Source organism: Pseudorca crassidens, chromosome 13, assembly GCF_039906515.1.
Source record: "Pseudorca crassidens isolate mPseCra1 chromosome 13, mPseCra1.hap1, whole genome shotgun sequence".
Lineage (NCBI taxonomy): Eukaryota > Metazoa > Chordata > Mammalia > Artiodactyla > Delphinidae > Pseudorca > Pseudorca crassidens.
Genome location: NC_090308.1, coordinates 46,705,248 through 46,722,521, shown reverse-complemented (window position 1 = coordinate 46,722,521; position 17,274 = coordinate 46,705,248). Strand labels below are relative to the sequence as shown.

The following is a 17,274-nucleotide window of genomic DNA, read 5'->3' as shown; positions in this document are numbered from 1 at the left end:
TAAAAAATAAGTAAATCACTTTGCAATTAGTGGAAATAGTGTCTTTCAACTATTATTGTGCATCAGGATCACTTAGAATGCTTGATAAAAATGTACATTCTCAGGTTCTAACTGCAGGAATTTTGCATGAAACACAGTGATAACTGTGGCAAGCTACAAATAATTTGTTACTACCAGAGCATAAAATGTAGACAGAAAATGGAGGTTATTGGGGCTGGAGGTAAGGTGGGGAGAAAGATTTGAGGAGCCAGTCAATGAGCTTGGGTTTTATCTGCAGCACAGTTTATGGGGGAGTCAGCAAAAAGAGCTTTATGATTAGACTTCTGGTGTCTGTGTAGAAATTAGATTCAACATTGGTTCTCAACCTTGGTTGCATATTATAATTATCGGGATAATTTTAACAAATAAGTAATGACGCCTGGGTCTACCCTGAGAGATTCAAATTTAATTGGTCTGAGGTATAGCTTGGGCTTGGAGTTGGTTTTAAATCTCCTCAGGTGATTCTAACAAAGTCAATACTGAAAACCACCAAAATAGAAGAGAAGAATTGTCCATACAATTTGGCAATCAATTAACTCTCATGTGACATCTCAAATTGTAGTTGTGTGTTGAGGAAAAGTAAATTTAAAACCAAAATGAGATATTACTACACACCTTCCAGAATGGGTAAAATGAAAAATAGTAGGAAACTAAATACTGGAGAGTGTGTGGAGCAGCCGGATCTCTCATATACCTGCTGGTGGGAATGTGTGGCAGTTTCTTCAAAGCTAACAATGCAACTACCGTACAGCCCAATATTGGTACTCCCGGGCATTCATCCCAGAGAAATGGAAACTTAGATTGACAAAAACATGTATACATGAATGTTCATAGCAGTTTTAATTGTAATAGCCCTAAATTGGGAACAACCTAAATGTCCTCTAATGGGTGAATAGTTAAACAGACACTGGTATGTCCATATCATGGAATACCACTCAGCCATAAAAAAAGAACAAACTATTGACAAATGGAACAACTTAGATGGACCTCAGGGGCATTATGCTTAGTGAAAAAATCCAATCTCAAAAGGTTACATACTATATGATTCTACTTACATAACATTCTTAGAATGGCAAAGCAGTAGAAATGGAGAACAGATTAGTGATTGTGATTGGGGGTGGGTGAGATTACAAAGTGGTAAACTGAAGGGGTCCCTTTGGCGTGAGGGAATAGTTCTGTGTCCTGATTGTGGTGGTGGTTACACAAATCTATACAGGAGATTAAATCGCATAGAACTACATGCTATTATAAGCACACACACATGTACACATACAGTTGAGTGGCAGGCAAAAACTGGAGAAAACCAAATAAAGTCTGTAGTCTAGTTATCAGTATGGTACCAGTGTCAGTTCCCTGATTTTGATATTATACAACAGTCAAATAAAATGGCACCATAGAAGCTGGGTAAAGGATTCATGGGATTCTGTGTATCATTTTTGCAACTTCTTGTGTGTCTACCATTATTTATTAATTATACTTATTTATTTGTTTACTTTATTAACATATTTAATTTATTTCACATGTATATTTTTGTCTCCCCACCATTTCCATTTGTCTGACCACCACTATTACTATGCCCTATGATAACATTCTATACATACTTAAAACCAAGCAAAGGGTGGAGTTTCATCTTTAAAAACTAAACAGGCATTTTGGACAACACATTCTTAGCAATGGAACCTGGACAACATGTATCAGAAATGGTAGGGAAAGTTCTCATTCTGCATTGTAAAAAGGACTGCCAGATGACAACTGTTACAGAAATGAAAAAGATGGAAAATTTTAACAAACCATTTAAACTATTTTCTTAAAGAGACTTCCTCCACTTCCACTGCAGAGATCTTGAATAGACTCCTGGTCAGTCATCTGGAAAGAATTCTTCACATAACTGATGAACTTGGCTTCCACTTTGGGAAGAGAACAATCTTTTTCTATACTTGTTTGCATTTTTGCTTTAATGTCTTCTATAGAACTAGGTTCTTTTGGTGTTTTAGGAGTTCTTTCCTATTTTTTTTAAGGATTCTTGACCTTTGATCTCGGTGTTGAAGGTTTCAAGTTTTTTCCATTCTGGTTTGATTTTTATGCATTTTTGGCTGGAGCATTTTCTATAGATTTCATTACTGGAGCTTTTTTCTTTAGCTTCCTCATTACCAAAATCAACATCATCATCTTCTTCTTCATCAGCAGCAAGTTTTACTTTTTTTTCTGTGGAAACTTGCTATCACTTACAGGGGCAGAAAGGGTTTCCAGATGTACTTAAGAGTTTCGCATCCTCCTCCTCTTCATCTTCTGAATCTGTATCTTCCTCCACAGCTACTAAGTGTGTGCACTAAGATGCACAGGCCCTGAACAACACTTCAACTGTAAGATCACAGGTGGTGTAATTTCAAAGCTCTCACGGGAAACTGTTGGCTATACAGACATTTTCAAAGTTGCCAGTGTTACTTTCACTGGACTGCCTTCATAATTCACTGCCTCTGCTTCAACAGTATGCAATTCATCCTTTGCACCAGCCCCTAAACTGACTGTTCTTAAAGATAACTGGTGCTCATTTTCATTATTATCTACTTTAAAGTGATAATCTTTGTCAGCCTTTAGTTGACAACCAAAACGATAGCTCTGGGACCTCAGGGTCCATGCCCACGTCCATTGAGTTTTCCATGAGGTCGGTGGCGCATGTTTAGGTGGGAGAGGAGGTGGACAGAGATAAACAACTACTGTCTGGAGAATAGCCATTATTTTAAAAAATTATAGTCATGTATTGTTATTCATTATTTGTATTATTTAAAATTTCATGCATTTATATTTAATTCCTTAGCTAGATTAGAGATTTAAGTATAGTGACAGTGTGTTATAATTGTCCTAATTCAAGTCAGTATAAATCAATTCAATGAAGTTAAATTGAATTCATTTCAATAAATATTTAAGGGCCTATTAGACACAAAATTAGTGAGGTTTATTCTTCTCACCCTTAATATTATATTGACCCTCCAGTATAGCACAGTAATGTGGACACAGCAAGATCTCAAAAAATAGTATCATTTGACTGGCCATATTAATTTTTATAGCGACGTGTCCTTCTGTTATTTACATAAATGCTGCATTTTCTTTACTCTCTTTTCTTTCTCTGAAAAGATGAAACATATCTGTAAGGAAAATATGTTTTCAAATTAATTTCTGCTCTTTAGATTTTTAAGCCACAAGAACTTAGGAAAACATTGATATGCCTCATACATTTATATCAGGTTTTAAGTTGCAGGTATGTTTTAGTATATTATTTTACAGCAGAAGACTAATATATATTTCTATTCTTACCTTGAAATCAGGACAAAAACAGCTTAGGCTACCAAATGAAATTCTTGGTCTTTTTTTTTTTATATATATATATAATCACCAAGCTTAAATTTGTGGGACAGAGGGTGATTTTCTCCATGTTTTCTACCTGGTTCAACATTCCCAGACAGCTATCACAAGCCAAATATCATTTCAGTAAATGAGAAATTCTTGTTTTCGGTACTGATTGGCTTTATTACACATGAAGGTTAATTGGGAGACTTCTCAAGCTTATCTGGGTAATGAGGAACAGTTGCAGTAGATCGCACCCCCCCCCCGCCCCCCGCCAACCACCCAGCTCCTACATCATTTTGACTGAGCAATACCCAAACAAAGCCTTGTGCAACTGTGCAACTGGGGCGTCATTTAACTGCACTGCAAACCCTGGCTGCGCTTGAACCCAGTGAGCAGCTTCACAGGAAGCCAGAGGGAAACAAAAAGCCCCAGAGGAAATGTTCAATTAGCAGTGGTGCCACCCTCCACGCCCCCGGACCACTGCAGCTCTAGGATTTGACTCATGGAGTTCCAATGTATTGTGCTTAATTAGATCTCTATCCCACATCAATAAGTGGTACTACCCACAGCAGAAATGTGCTTGCCTGATACAGAGGCACTAAATGGCAGATTTTTGTATCCCCAACAGAAAAATATCATTGCTAATTAAGTAGCAAAGAGAAAGGATGCCTCTAACTGCCTTGAAGAGCTTATAAAGCGCTATACCTGTCTTATAACATCTTTAATAACAACAGCTAAGATGTTTGAGCACTTACTATGGGCTAAGCATTGTACTGTTTCACGTGTATCATCTCAGTTAATCCTCTCCATAAACCTAGGATAGATCTACTAGGCATATGTTAGAGATGATGCCTAGAGCTCTTACAAAGCTTGTCTAGGGTCACAAAGCCAATAGGTGTTTAAGACTGGACCCAAGTCCAGGTGCATCCTTCCTGAGAGATTCACTCTTACCCTAATGGATAGGTTAACAGAGAATGCTGTACAAAGAACTCATTGAGAGAAGGTTACTTCGTGGAGTAGTTATTAAGGCAGCAGATATTTTTCCAGTTGGTTTACCAATTGGCCAGGTCACCAAGTGGATAACCAGTTCTCTCTTTCTCTGGTTATCTATATGCATGTTTGGGATGACCTGCTTTTTACTGTGTGGTATTGTGATGCTGCAATGTTTGTTAGGGAGTTAAAGTTTTCAGGTAAAAATAATTTGCTTAGTAATAAAGGAAGAGTTTGTCAGTAATGCTTTGGATGGTAGATAGATGTGTGCCATTGGCGCCCCTCTTGCTAGCTTCTCCTCATCCAAGGCTCCTCTTCCCACGACCACCTCTTTCTTCTACACAGTCTTGTCCTGTCATGATCTTCATTTGGGGCTTTAAGGGGCTTAGTTAACAGTCTTTTATTCCACTGATTCCTTTTACCACTCTTTTCAGTTCATGACAGCAAGGAAGTGGAGTAATAGCTTAAGAGGGCAGGTTTAAAATCAGACAGATCCAGGTTCAAATGCCAGTATCGGCACTTGCTGACAATTAAAACACACATTTTGGTCACGGAAACACACATTTTGGTCAAGGCACTGAATTTCCCTGAGCCTCAGTTTCCTCATCTGTGAAATGTGAGTAACAAGGACACAACCTCTTTGGATTGTTGTGAGATTGATTTAAAGCCTTATTCCTGGCACGGTGGAAGTGCTCAAGTATCACTCATGAATAACTGTCAACAACAACAATAAAAACAGCAACAATTCAGCCCCACTCGTTTCCAATTCATTGTACCTGCTCTTCCCTGAATTTGGAATTTCTTTCTTCTTCACTAATCTCTGAGCTTCCTTAGGCTCCACATACTTTTTAGCAACCATGAAGACCATGTGTATGTAGTTCTGTGCAATTGCAAAACTTACATTGCTCTGTATTCTAGTTGCCAAGTACTGTAATAACCATTAAAAAATATTTTCCCGATATATTATTTTGCACCTGTGTAAACCTAAGCAGCTGTGCTCAGCTATGTATAAATATTTGCTTATGTGCTTCTGTTACATTTATTTATGTGATTCTGTCTACAGCCAGTTGCTCTGTAAATGATAAACTCCTCAGGGCCAAGAACCTCACTCTCTACTTCTGCAACAGAACCGAGGATCCGGGTATCCTCCCAAGAATAGATTTCAGGAAGGCTGAAACTTGAACATATAGTACTACTTTAATGAGATGTTAATGACAAGTTTCCAAACATTGTGTTTGGAACATATGTTTCAAGGCTGAAACTTGAACATACAGTACTGCTTTAATAAGATGTTAATGACTAGCTTCCAAACATTGTGTTCTTATTGAGAGCATTATTTCTTAAAGCAGTTTCAGCCACAGCCAGTGTTCTGTGGAAATGTTCAACTTAGAGGTCTTCGGTTGGTGATTTTTCACATTTTAAAAGTTAAAAGAACAAAGCTATACTTTGGGAAACAACAAGTTAACAATCAAGAAAAAGAAAGAAGGGTTTAGTAATTGTTACTTTCAAGAAAGCTTCAGATCATATTTCCTTTGACCAGTGAAGTGATTGGTACGTTGGATTAAGAAAATATCGAGTCACGCCTAATAGTCAAATAATCATAGCTGCACTTTTAGAGCACTTAATAGGTGCCTCGTTAGGAGTTTGTTTTGTCTTGTCTCATTCAGCCTCCCCAGCACTCCCATGAGATAGGCACCATGTTCCTCTCCATTTCACATTCAAGGAAACTAAGGTTAAGAAAGGTTTACCTATTATCCAGGATGCAGCTGAAAAGAAATGGAGCCAGGCCATGTTAATCACTGAGCTGTACTGCCTTCTTCAAAAGGGAAGGAGTTTTACAGATGAGCTATAAAGATAATTCCAATATTCCTCTTTTTCTTCTTCCATAATACTACCCCTGCCTGGACCCCTGCAAGGGAGAGGAAATTCTATTAGTATATTCATGATTAAGCTTGTTTACTATAGATAAATAATGATAACTGCAGGGGTTTTGGATGGTTTGCTAGGAAAATTAAAAAAAAAAAAAAAAAGAAAGAAAAGAAAACTCTCTCCCTAGTTGTTTGCCTTCAAATGCTCCTGCTCTCCCACTGCCCGGCTCTCCCTTCACTGCCTTATAGTGAAATGTTCAAGGGAGGATTGTCCTGTCAGAGTGAAGCCATTAAGGAAAATGTCTCACTGCCTTTTGCGAGGACAAGCAGGAAACCTCTTTTGCTTTCTTTCTCTTTTACCCTCATCCTCTTCTTTTCCCTCCCCAGCTCTATTCTTTTAGAATAAATAACAGCTAACTTCACTCAGGCATTGGGTAACTTGAGCCATCTCGAGCATTGTCTGAGAAAGCTGGCTCTCAACACACACCACGTGCAGCTGCTTGGGGCCCTGCTCTTTGGCAGCCTCACCATCCCCATCTGCTCCTCCTGGATGTCAGGACCCAGCAGTTACAGAACTGGCCTCTGGACCTGCACGTAAAGCATGCTTTTGTAATAAAACATCCAGTTGGTCTCTTCCAACTTCAGACATTCTGTGAGTCTCTCAGCTGTGAGTTGTAGGGGATCCAAGAACCTCTCAGTGGAGTCAGGACTAGGCTGTGGCTGATTTGTAGAATTCTTACATTTGTTCTGTTTTACAACAAGAGAGTTTCCAAGTCAAAGCAGCATGCTGTATTCTATAATGTGATGGTGGAGAGCAGAGGAGGATGGATAGAAAAGGATGCTGATGATGCTTACACTTCAAGCTCCTCAAATGCCTGGGTTCTGACAGGGGCCTCTGCTGCATTCATAATTCTCCCAGATTGTATAATCTTAAAAATGGCATCCCAAATTGTATAATCTTCAGGCCACTTAATACTTGGGTCTGGCCCTGGTTGAGTGACTTTTTGAGGAGTAGTTTAATTTACATTGTGTTTGACTAAGAAATTCAAGCCCTTGAAGGCTAAATATGAGGAAGGTAGTGCAAATAATATGAATAACTAACATATCTTGAGTCTTTTACATGCAGTAGGTACTGTTTTAAGCATTTTTCTTATTCTAACTCTTCAACTCTCACAACAACCCCAAGCACTAGGTCTATTTTTAGCCCATTTTTAGGATGGGGATATTGAGGTTAAATGACTTACCTAGGGCTCCAGTTCAGGCAGTCCCAATCCCCAGCCTTTGCTGTTAGCCACTGTACTATGCTGGTGTGAACTGAGACTTTCTATCTTACTTCTGGTTCTTTTGATGTCTTTGTTCGTTGTCTTCAGTAAGTCAATGAGTTTCTTTCTGCCTTAGTCACCTCATCAGAAGATTTTACCTCTCCGATTTCCAGAGGTGAGAATGGAATTACATGTTTCATATAGGAGCCTGGAATCAGAGAATTGGCAAAATGTGCTCTGATCAAAATCCAGAGATAGCAAGTGACTTGCCATTTGGCAACAGAACTGGGGTTGGCTCTATTTCTCACTCCTCACCATGAAGGCTCTTCTTCAGAATATACTTACATTGTAATAAGTCTAGAGTAGAGTAGAGTGGTATAGCAAGTGCAGAGAGTCAAAGTTTGATATAAATCTGTGTTCTTAATTTCAAAAATTAAAAAGAAATTCTTTTTATTTTACTTGCAAATAATTGTATCTTTGTTCACATAAAAAGAAATTCCACAGTGTGTTACAAAAGGGAACAGTTAACTTCTGTGACTCACGATTATTATCTTTAAAAAGAGCCATTCAATAAATAAGCAGCCCATATTTCAGTTCAGGGCTGTTGATGTTTTCAGTGGATTCTTCTATAAAATGTAGCGTAAATAAATAAGTTGAAATTGTTTGTTTAGACAAATCTAAAACATTTACTCCCACACAAGCAATGAAATGTAGATTTTTCTTTTGAGGCTTAGATGTTTCTCACAGTATTATAGTGGTTCACTGGAGTTCCACTCATGCTCAAGGTCATTACATATCTGAAACCCTCAGGAAACACATTGTATTATTGTTCTTGAACCACTTGAGCATTGTAGATTGACTGAGTTTTAAAACCACATCATGGGTGAAAAGCACAAAATTGTGTTATTATGGTTTTCTTCAAGGAATCCCAGAATTTCTAACTGTAGCTTTAACTGTGTTATACAATAACTCTCCCAAACACCATTTTAAACAAGTAATCTTTTTTATTATTTCTTTTGGCCTTCTCCTTGTGTGTGTATAAACAGTGAAGACTCAACAGTATTTTTTGTCAGCCCTGCCCTCACATAACCCACACTAAGAATTTCTACTTTCTTCACATTTGGTAGTAACTCCTCACTAGGCCTTTGGGCTATAAGGGTAACTTAAAGGACAGGAGACCCACTTGGCCGTCAGACTTTGGAGCGCCTCCTCACCTCCAACCTTTGCCCTGTCAGTGTCCCCAGTTCTCATAAGGAGAGAAAGAAAGGAAACAATGCCTCTCATCTACTCTAAATTCTCCTCAAGAGACCACTCTGTGATTCTGCTTTTTCTCACCTTCACATTCTTGGAAGGAGAGTTGACACATGTTACTTCAATGTCCTTGCCTCCTTCAGTCCTTGGAAACCTCCTCATCTTTGTGACTGCAACACTGGCACAGTTGAACACTCTTCTCTGAACTCTGCACACTTCTTACTTTCTAGATACAACTCACCTTTGGTTCTCTTCTTAGCTCTTGGACCACTTTTCCCTTTCTTCTCTTTCCTTTGCTGATTCCTCTTCCTTTGACCAAATATTAAATGTTATCTAAATTTCCAACTCTGTTTGTTGTTCTTTTCTTCAGCTTTCCACATCACCCTGACTGATTTCACCCAATCTCTTGGTGTGAACTCCAGTATTTTCTCTACAAAGTCTACCTCCAGCTTGATCCTCTTATCTGAGCACAGAAACAAACTTCCAACTAATCTTTGACCTGCTCCAGCTGGAAGACCTGAAGCATCTCAAACAATACATATAAAAATAAAACTATCACCTTCTCTGTAAAACCCATCTTTTCTTTGTGTTCTTCATGGACATTGGTCAATGTCATCACTGCTTATGGGTCCATTCCATCTTAAAATGTCAGATGTCTTCTACTCTTCTTTCTGCCTCACTCCAGTATCCAATCATTTGCTAAAATCCTGGCAATTCTATCCTGAATGCCTCTCAAATCCAGCTATTCCCACTGTTACTCTAAATATGTCACATATCATCTCTCAGTCTAGGTAATTCTATCTGCCTAACTACTGTTTCTGATTTCAATATCTCCTTCCTTCCCTTCACCTCCACTGTATTCTCTCCATGCCACCAGAGTGGCCTTTATAACATGAATCTTAATGGCAGATGCTTCTGTCTATAAACTTATAGTTCCTTAAGGATCCATAATATTAGATTAAAAAAATCATACAAAAGAATATGAAGAATAATCTCAATATTAGTAAAAATAACACACATATACACAGTCCACCAAAATGTAAGCTGTGGTTATCTTGTTATTGCTAAGTCATAGTATTGGGATGAGTTGTATTTTTTTTTTTTTTTGCTTACTCTTATCTCTACAACGAGAATATGTTACTTGTGTAACAAGGCAAAATTATTATTTAAAAACAAACTGATGGAGTAAAAAAGAGCTGACCTAAGTAACTTTGGAAATAGTGTTTTTACTAGATGCTATAAAGCTAAAAATGAAAAGAACTATACATAAACACTGTACTCTTGTTGGTAAATTCATTTCTTACAGGGTTATGCATTGGCAATTGTGAAACTGCTTTACAAGTATACAAGCAATAAACAAATATGTAAATAAATTGCAGATAATGAGAGTCAGGTTTCTCACTGCAAGGGACAGAAGTTACAAATAAGCAAGTGGGGAAGGCTGAAATAAACCTGGTGGTAGATTAGAGCTGGAAACATCAGTACAAACGCATGTTTAATTTAATATTTGAACAGATAGATGGATACAAAACAATTATTGATATGTGTGTGTACATGGGTTAGTACACATGTATATATTTCCTAGCTCTGTCCTTTGAGGGGGCCAAGAAGCAGTGAAATCTCAGTAGCAACAAGCACACCAGCACCTGGACTTGGTTTCCAGAAGTCATTTTCCAACATCAGGAACCAAAGCTCCTTGGAGAAATATCTGACTCTAGTCCTGGGTCACAGAAAATCAAAGATGAGCCTGGAGCACTCGTAGTGCCAGATTGAGAGGAAATGCATTTAAAAAAAAAAAGATGGAGCATGTCAAAAGGACATAGGAACCAACTTGAAAGAGCTTGAAATGCTAAAAGGTGAAACAATTTGAGCAAAAAAAAAAGAGAGAGAGAGAATTGAATTATAATCCAAATAATTTTTTAAAAAATCCTACTTTTATACTAACATAAATAAATGGTTGAATAAATAAATAAATGGGGGAGAAGAGGCAAATCTTTCTTACGGAAGAATTCCAAATAATTTATGTAGATACCACTCCCCTCTCTGGGGGGGGGGGGGTGGGTAGAGCTTAATTCTCTTCTCCTTTAGTGTAAGCTAGACTTAGTGCCACTCCTCTAATGAATGTTGTTAGAAAAAAAGGGAAAACTTGTCCCTGTACAGTGGAGAAAACTAGCAGACAGCACCTTAACCACGCGATCACCACACCAGTGATTAGTGATTTTAACATCATGTTCCGCCTTATGAGGGGATGAGCGGGACGCATCACCTCTGGGGTATTCTTCCCCCAAATCATGAGAAAACAACAGATAAACTAAAATTCAGGGATGTTCTACAAAATATCTGACCAGTACTCTTCAAAAGTGTCAAGGTCATGAAAAACAAGAAAGACTAAGAAACTTTCACAGATAGAGGAGACTAAGAGACATGATGCTTAAATGCAATGTGGTCCCTTGGATCCTGGGACAGAGAAAGAACATTAGTGGAAAAACTGGTGAAATCCAAATGAAGTCTGTAGCTTAAATAAAGGTAATGTATTAATGTTAATTTCTTAGTTTTGACAAATGATCCATGGGTTTGTAAAATATTAAGATTAGGAGAAGCTGGATGAAAGTATATGGGAACACTGTTCGATTTTAGCAACTTTTCTATAAATCAGATATTACCCCAAAATAAAAACTAAATAAAAAAAACAAACAAAAACATCTCATGGCCTGTGCAGGGCTTCTCAACCTGTCTTGAAAAAGTCATCCGGAAGTTTTTCAAAAGTACATGCTTGGGCACCACCTGGGAGATTCTGGTTCAATAGGACTGTGGTTGAGTCAGGGAAACTACAACACATAATTGTAAAGTGGCACAGGAGAGCCTCATATACTTCAGGTATTGCAAAACCACTTGTCTGTGGTTTTGCAAACAGAGCCTGCCTATGCCATTTCCTCTATAGACTTTTAAACTTTTTGTAGTAAAAATTGCTCAGAGACCACAACCAGAACTGCCTTTTATAATTATAATTAAGAATATACTAACTAATAAGGCATAAATTATTCTGTGTATAAGGAGTATAATTGGTAGATTGAATGGTTTGTCACACAAAGAACTTAATGAGACTGTGTATTTTATTTCTAAACACAGTACATTATAAGTTTGCCACTTGACACCCATCAACCCAAAAGCTTATTAAATATTTATGGGCCAAGAAATTATTTCCACATCTTCATTTTGCATTTCATTCGCTTTGAAGTGGAAATTTACACATGATATCTTTCCAGCAGGATTTTCATGTGGTTGTCCTGTACTTGCAAGCTTTTTGTGAAACTGAAACACTCTAAAGTTATTTCAATAAACAGAAAAACAAAACAAAACCCAACTTGGTAAGATGTAGGGAAAAGTTAAAATAAAATGTACTGGAAAAAAAGATTGAAATCAGAGAGTCCATGTAAATTATATCCAAAGTGTTCGTACATGTCTCTGGGAGTGTATGTGTGCTTGCAGCCTTTTACAGAGGTCTGTGAATGCCTAGAGATTCATGAGGAAGTGTCAGGGGTTTCTTAGACTCTCTGAAATTGAAGAAAAAAATATATATGTACATTTTTCCTGGGGATTCTTAATGAGAACGGTAAGCCAAAAAGAGTTAAGAAATGCTGGCCATGGGTAGTCTTTTGGGTAACAGTAACATACATTTATATTAACTAAATTACTACACTTTTAAATTAAATAACTGGCAAATAGTTGTACTGTGATCTGATCTCATAACAAGACCCATTGCTAATGACCTACTGGAACACAAATGCAATCTTCTTTATTTTTCCCAGTAGAGAGTTGAGAAAGGTCTTGCAATGCAACGAATGTTCTCAGAAAGAATGACGAAAATGAAAGCCTCCATCTAAGGATAGGGCGTTCATTTATCAGATGTTTACAAAGTCTTTACCATGTGCCAGGCACAGTTCTAGGGTTTTGGAATAAACTAGCTGACAAAACAGGCAAACATCTGTCTCTCACAGTTTACTTTCAAGTAGGGAAGATAGACAATAAAGAATAAGCAAAATAAGTAAGTTACATAGTATGTTAAAAGGTGATATCAATGCTATGTAAAAGAGAAAAAATAGAGTAGGGTAAGGGGGATTGAAACTGCCAATTGGGGTGGGAACAGTTGTATATTAAATAAGGTGAGAGGGTAGCTCTCATCGAAGTGGTGAGATTTGAGCAAAGATTTGAAGGCGGTGAGGGAGTTAGCTGGGTGGATCCTGGGGAAGAGCATTCCAGGCAGAGGGAACACTCAGAGCAAAGGTCATGTTGGGGGAACAGCAAAGAGGCTTCTGGCTGGAATGGAGCTAAAAGTGAGGGAGGAGGAGAAGAAAAATAGGAAAAGAGGCTAGAGACGTGATGAGGCAGCGGGGGCTTTGCAGCCGCTGTAAAGACTTAGGTTTTTTCTCTGCACATGATGGGAGCCACTACAGGTATTTGTCTCCCCTCTGTTTTGTTTTTATAGATTCAAAAGTATAAACCTTAATGTACCTTTGTCAGAAATTGACAAATGAAGTCAATACAAAATGTGAAAGGCTAGAGGGAATTTGATAAACAAAATTAACATATTAACCAGATGTAAAAGTAGAGAATACAGTCGTTTTTCAAACACAGGAAATAGTTATACTCACTGTCCGTGTGTTAGAACACATATAAAATCTTTATACTTTCAAGAAAGAAGAAACCACACATAACATACTGTCTCACATAGGTGCAACAAAAGTAGACATTAACAAGAGTAGAATAGTTTTTAAAAATATATATGCATTTAGAAATTTAAAAGCAGTCTTTCAAAGAACTCTTGGTGTAACAAGGATATCAAACCCAAAACTAGGGAAAAAGTAGTGACAAGAAAAACACTGTATATTGAAACCTATGCAACATAGTCAGTATGGTGGTAACCTGAAGCAGTAAATTGAATTCAGAACCTTTCAGGATCTCTTATGTTGAAGTGACGGTATTGATTTCGAAGTAATGGACCCTGAAAATAGGGATAGGAACATGTAGAATCTGATGTAGCTGTAGAATGTACCTCGAAACTCTGCTTACTTTGTCAGTAGAAGCATCTATTCCTCTCTGACTAAGGAAGCTAGTATCTTTCAGCCTGAAGACTCTGCAGTGGCCTCCCTTGAGGCAACTGCCTTGCAGGAGATAACAGAGTTTATGTTTCAAATTAATGGCTGTTATATTGCAAAAGACACTAGAGGGCAATAATGGATGCTGGGAGACTTATAGAAAGAAGGCCATTGTAGTAATTCAGATGAGAGAGGACAGTGCGTGGACCATCAGGGAGCAGGGGGCAGGGGGCATGGTAAGAAGTGGTCAGAGTCTGAAGATAAAGCCAGTACGGTCTTCTGACTGGTTGTATGTATCGGGGAAAGAGAAGAATCAAGGATAACGCTAAAGTTTTTGGCCTGAGAAAATAGAAGGATGGAGTTTTCCCCAGATGAGGTGGAGAAGGCTGCAGCTGGAACAGGTTTTGGGAGCTCAGGAGCTCAGTTTTGGATATGTTAAATTTGAGAGGTTAGACATCCTACTGAAGATATGAAAGAAGCAGTTGGCTATACAAATCTAGAATTCGGGAGAGAGGTCCAAAGTGAAGATCAGCATTTGGAAGTCATCAGCATATAAATAATGAGGAAGTCAGGGGACCTGATGAGATCACTAAGGGAGTGAGGGTAGATGGAGAAGAGAAGAGGCCAAGGACCGAGCTTGGGGCTCTCCAACGCTAATCTTCAGGGAGAATTAGAAGAACCAATTCAGGAGACAGGGAAAGAGTGAGCAGTGAGGAAGAAGGAAAACTGGGAGTGTGTCATCCTGGAAACCATATAAACAAACTGCTTGCCAATGCAGGGGACATGGGTTTGAGCCCTGGTCCAGGAAGATCCCACATGCTGCGGAGCAACTAAGCCCGTGCGCCACAACCACTGAGCCTGCACTCTAGATCCTGTGAACCACAACTACTGAGCCCCCGTGCCGCACGCCTAGAGCCCATGGTCCGCAACAAAGAGAAGCCACTGCAATGAGGAGCCCATGCACCACAATGAAGAGTAGCCCCTGCTCGCTGCAACTAGAGAAAGCCGGTGCGCAGAATGAAGAGCCAACACAGCCAAAATAAATAAATTTATATATTAAAAAAATACAGACCAAAATATACCTTAAAAAAAAAAAAAGGAGGAGTGAGTGATCAACCTTGTCACTGTCTCACTTGACAGTCAGTGAGAATTGACCACTGGATTTAGTAGCATGGAAATTACGACTTTGTCAAGAGCAGTCTCAGTGGAGGGGTGAGGGCAAAAGCCTGACTGAATGGATTCAAGATAGGATGGAGAAAAGGAACAAGAGAATAGCCAGGCAATTTGCTGCAAAGGGGAATAAAGGAAGGGCATTGGTTAGGGAAAGTAGGGTCAGAACAAGTGCTTCTTTTATTCCTTTTTAAGATGGAACACATAATAGCATATTTGAATCCTGATAGAAATGATCCAACAGACAGTGAAAAATAATGGTATAGGAGATAGAGAGAACTGGTAGATCGACATCCTTGATTAGGCAAGAGGGATGGGATGTAGTACACACAGAGAGGAGCTGACACTTTGGAGAATGGAAATTTCATCCATGGAAGAGGTGAGTATGCAGAGAATGTAGGTAGATACTTTAGTAGATGCCTGTGGAAATTTTCTTCTAATTGCTTCTATTTTCCCTGTGAAGTGAGAATTAAGGTCACCAGCTGAGAGCAAGGATAGTCCAAAAATTCTATGAAGATATAAATATGTCAAAGAGACTCTTTACTTTTGGGCTCTTTCTATTAAGCATTGTTTGCTAGTTTCACTTGAACAGAATCAATGGAGGCAAGAGTTCAGTTTGAGAAGTACCATAATAGTGTGTACAAAGAATAGCTGTATGGGCAACTCATGTCTTGCTCTTTGACGTAAGACTCAAAATGATATTCTTCCGGAACTTAGTATACTTGGTGGGAAATTTCGGGGCTTCAATCCCTTGGAGAATATTCTCAAAGGAGGGTAACCCATGATAACTGTACAAACTGCTCCCAGATGACTCACCCAAGGACTTGTGAGTGGAAATCCAGTAGAAACAGTGCAGACAGATTCATCTTGACCCCAGAGGTCTAGCTCCACCCAAGGTTGAAGTGTCGTTTCCTCTTCTGTACTCTGAGTTTCCTGAAGCAAATATTCATGTTAGCCACACTTAGCTGTCAGGTCCATTTATGTATGAAAAGCTACTCACATCGCACTGCTTTTAAACTCAGATGTTTTTTTCCTGACATCTCCCGAGATGCCCCACAGCAGAGCACCTTTGTGCATGCCTTAACTGAATGAGCATTTAACCAGGGGGCTTCCTGAGATGGTGACAGCACTTTTAAACAGACAAACATATTAGGAAATCTACTTTAGTCATTTAATCATTCATTCGTCTATTTAGAACTTTGGAATTTATGAGTCATCTCATTTAGAAAGGCATTTTGAGAAAAGAGGGGAATATTAGGAAATAGTTTTAAAAGAAAGAAAGAAAATGGTAGCTCTGCAATTTTTATCTCTATCTTGGTTAGTTAACCTACAAAGATAATTAATTTACATATTTTGTTGGCACATTATATATGTGTGTGTGTGTGCGCGCATGTGAGTATGTATATGAAAATCTGGGCAGGTCCCGTGACCTTTCATTCACCCATGTAAAATAGGCAGTTCTACATCTTCTTAAGTCATGAACATGGAGTCTCAACTTTCTAACAGTCCAGTCTGAGGTATGAACCAACACATCAATCTCCAATAAAGGTAAAGTCTCTTCTCACCCTCCCCCTGACTGAAGACCTATTGTTGAAGGTCAGACTTCTGTTCTCTCCCCGAAGTCCCTACTCCTGGAGGCTGGCTGATCCCTCGAGGGTGGAGGAAGTAGAGGCAGCCCTGGTGTATTAGAGCACTGGCTCCCGGAAGCCAGTTGTTAAATATCAGGAAAATTATGAGAAGATTGTTAAGCTATTGGTAGCTTGAAATCAGTCATGGTGGGTATGTTTACACCACAGAAATTGGCAAGTGTTATAAATCAGGACTTTTCCCTCTCTGGATAGCTGTTTTACTAACACACTATGTGACGGGTCAGGAAATGGGGAATTTGCCCTGGCTCTTGGTGGTTTCAACTAGAAAAAAACACAACATTAAGAGCTGTGAGTCGAGTTTATTCAGTGTCTTACTGAAGACTATAGCCTAGGAGACAGAAGACAGCCTCTCAGGTAGCTCTGAGAAACTGTTCCAAAGAGGTATAGGAGGAGCCAGTATATATACGTGCATTCAAGATCTCAGTGAAAGGTTACTGCTAGTCACGAGGATCAGACATTCAATGCTTTTAGTGCTTTTCTATGTATGGGGAGATGCAAGAATCTGGGGTCATTGAAATTCTTCCTTAGATATTCACTTTAACTACCTAGGGGCCCATATATCCAAAAGACAGAATGCTTCACCCTGAATTCCTTTCAGGGT

General features: G+C 38.7%; 1 long non-coding RNA gene and 1 pseudogene across 1 annotated transcript in view; one reads left to right on the top strand and one right to left on the bottom strand.

Annotated features, from left to right (window-relative positions):
* LOC137204634 (uncharacterized) overlaps nucleotides 1–17,274 on the top strand; it is a 269,332-nt gene that overhangs the window by 36,150 nt on the left and 215,908 nt on the right. The gene's annotated exons all lie outside the window — the stretch shown is intronic.
* LOC137205000 (nucleophosmin pseudogene) lies at nucleotides 689–16,112 on the bottom strand (annotated as a pseudogene).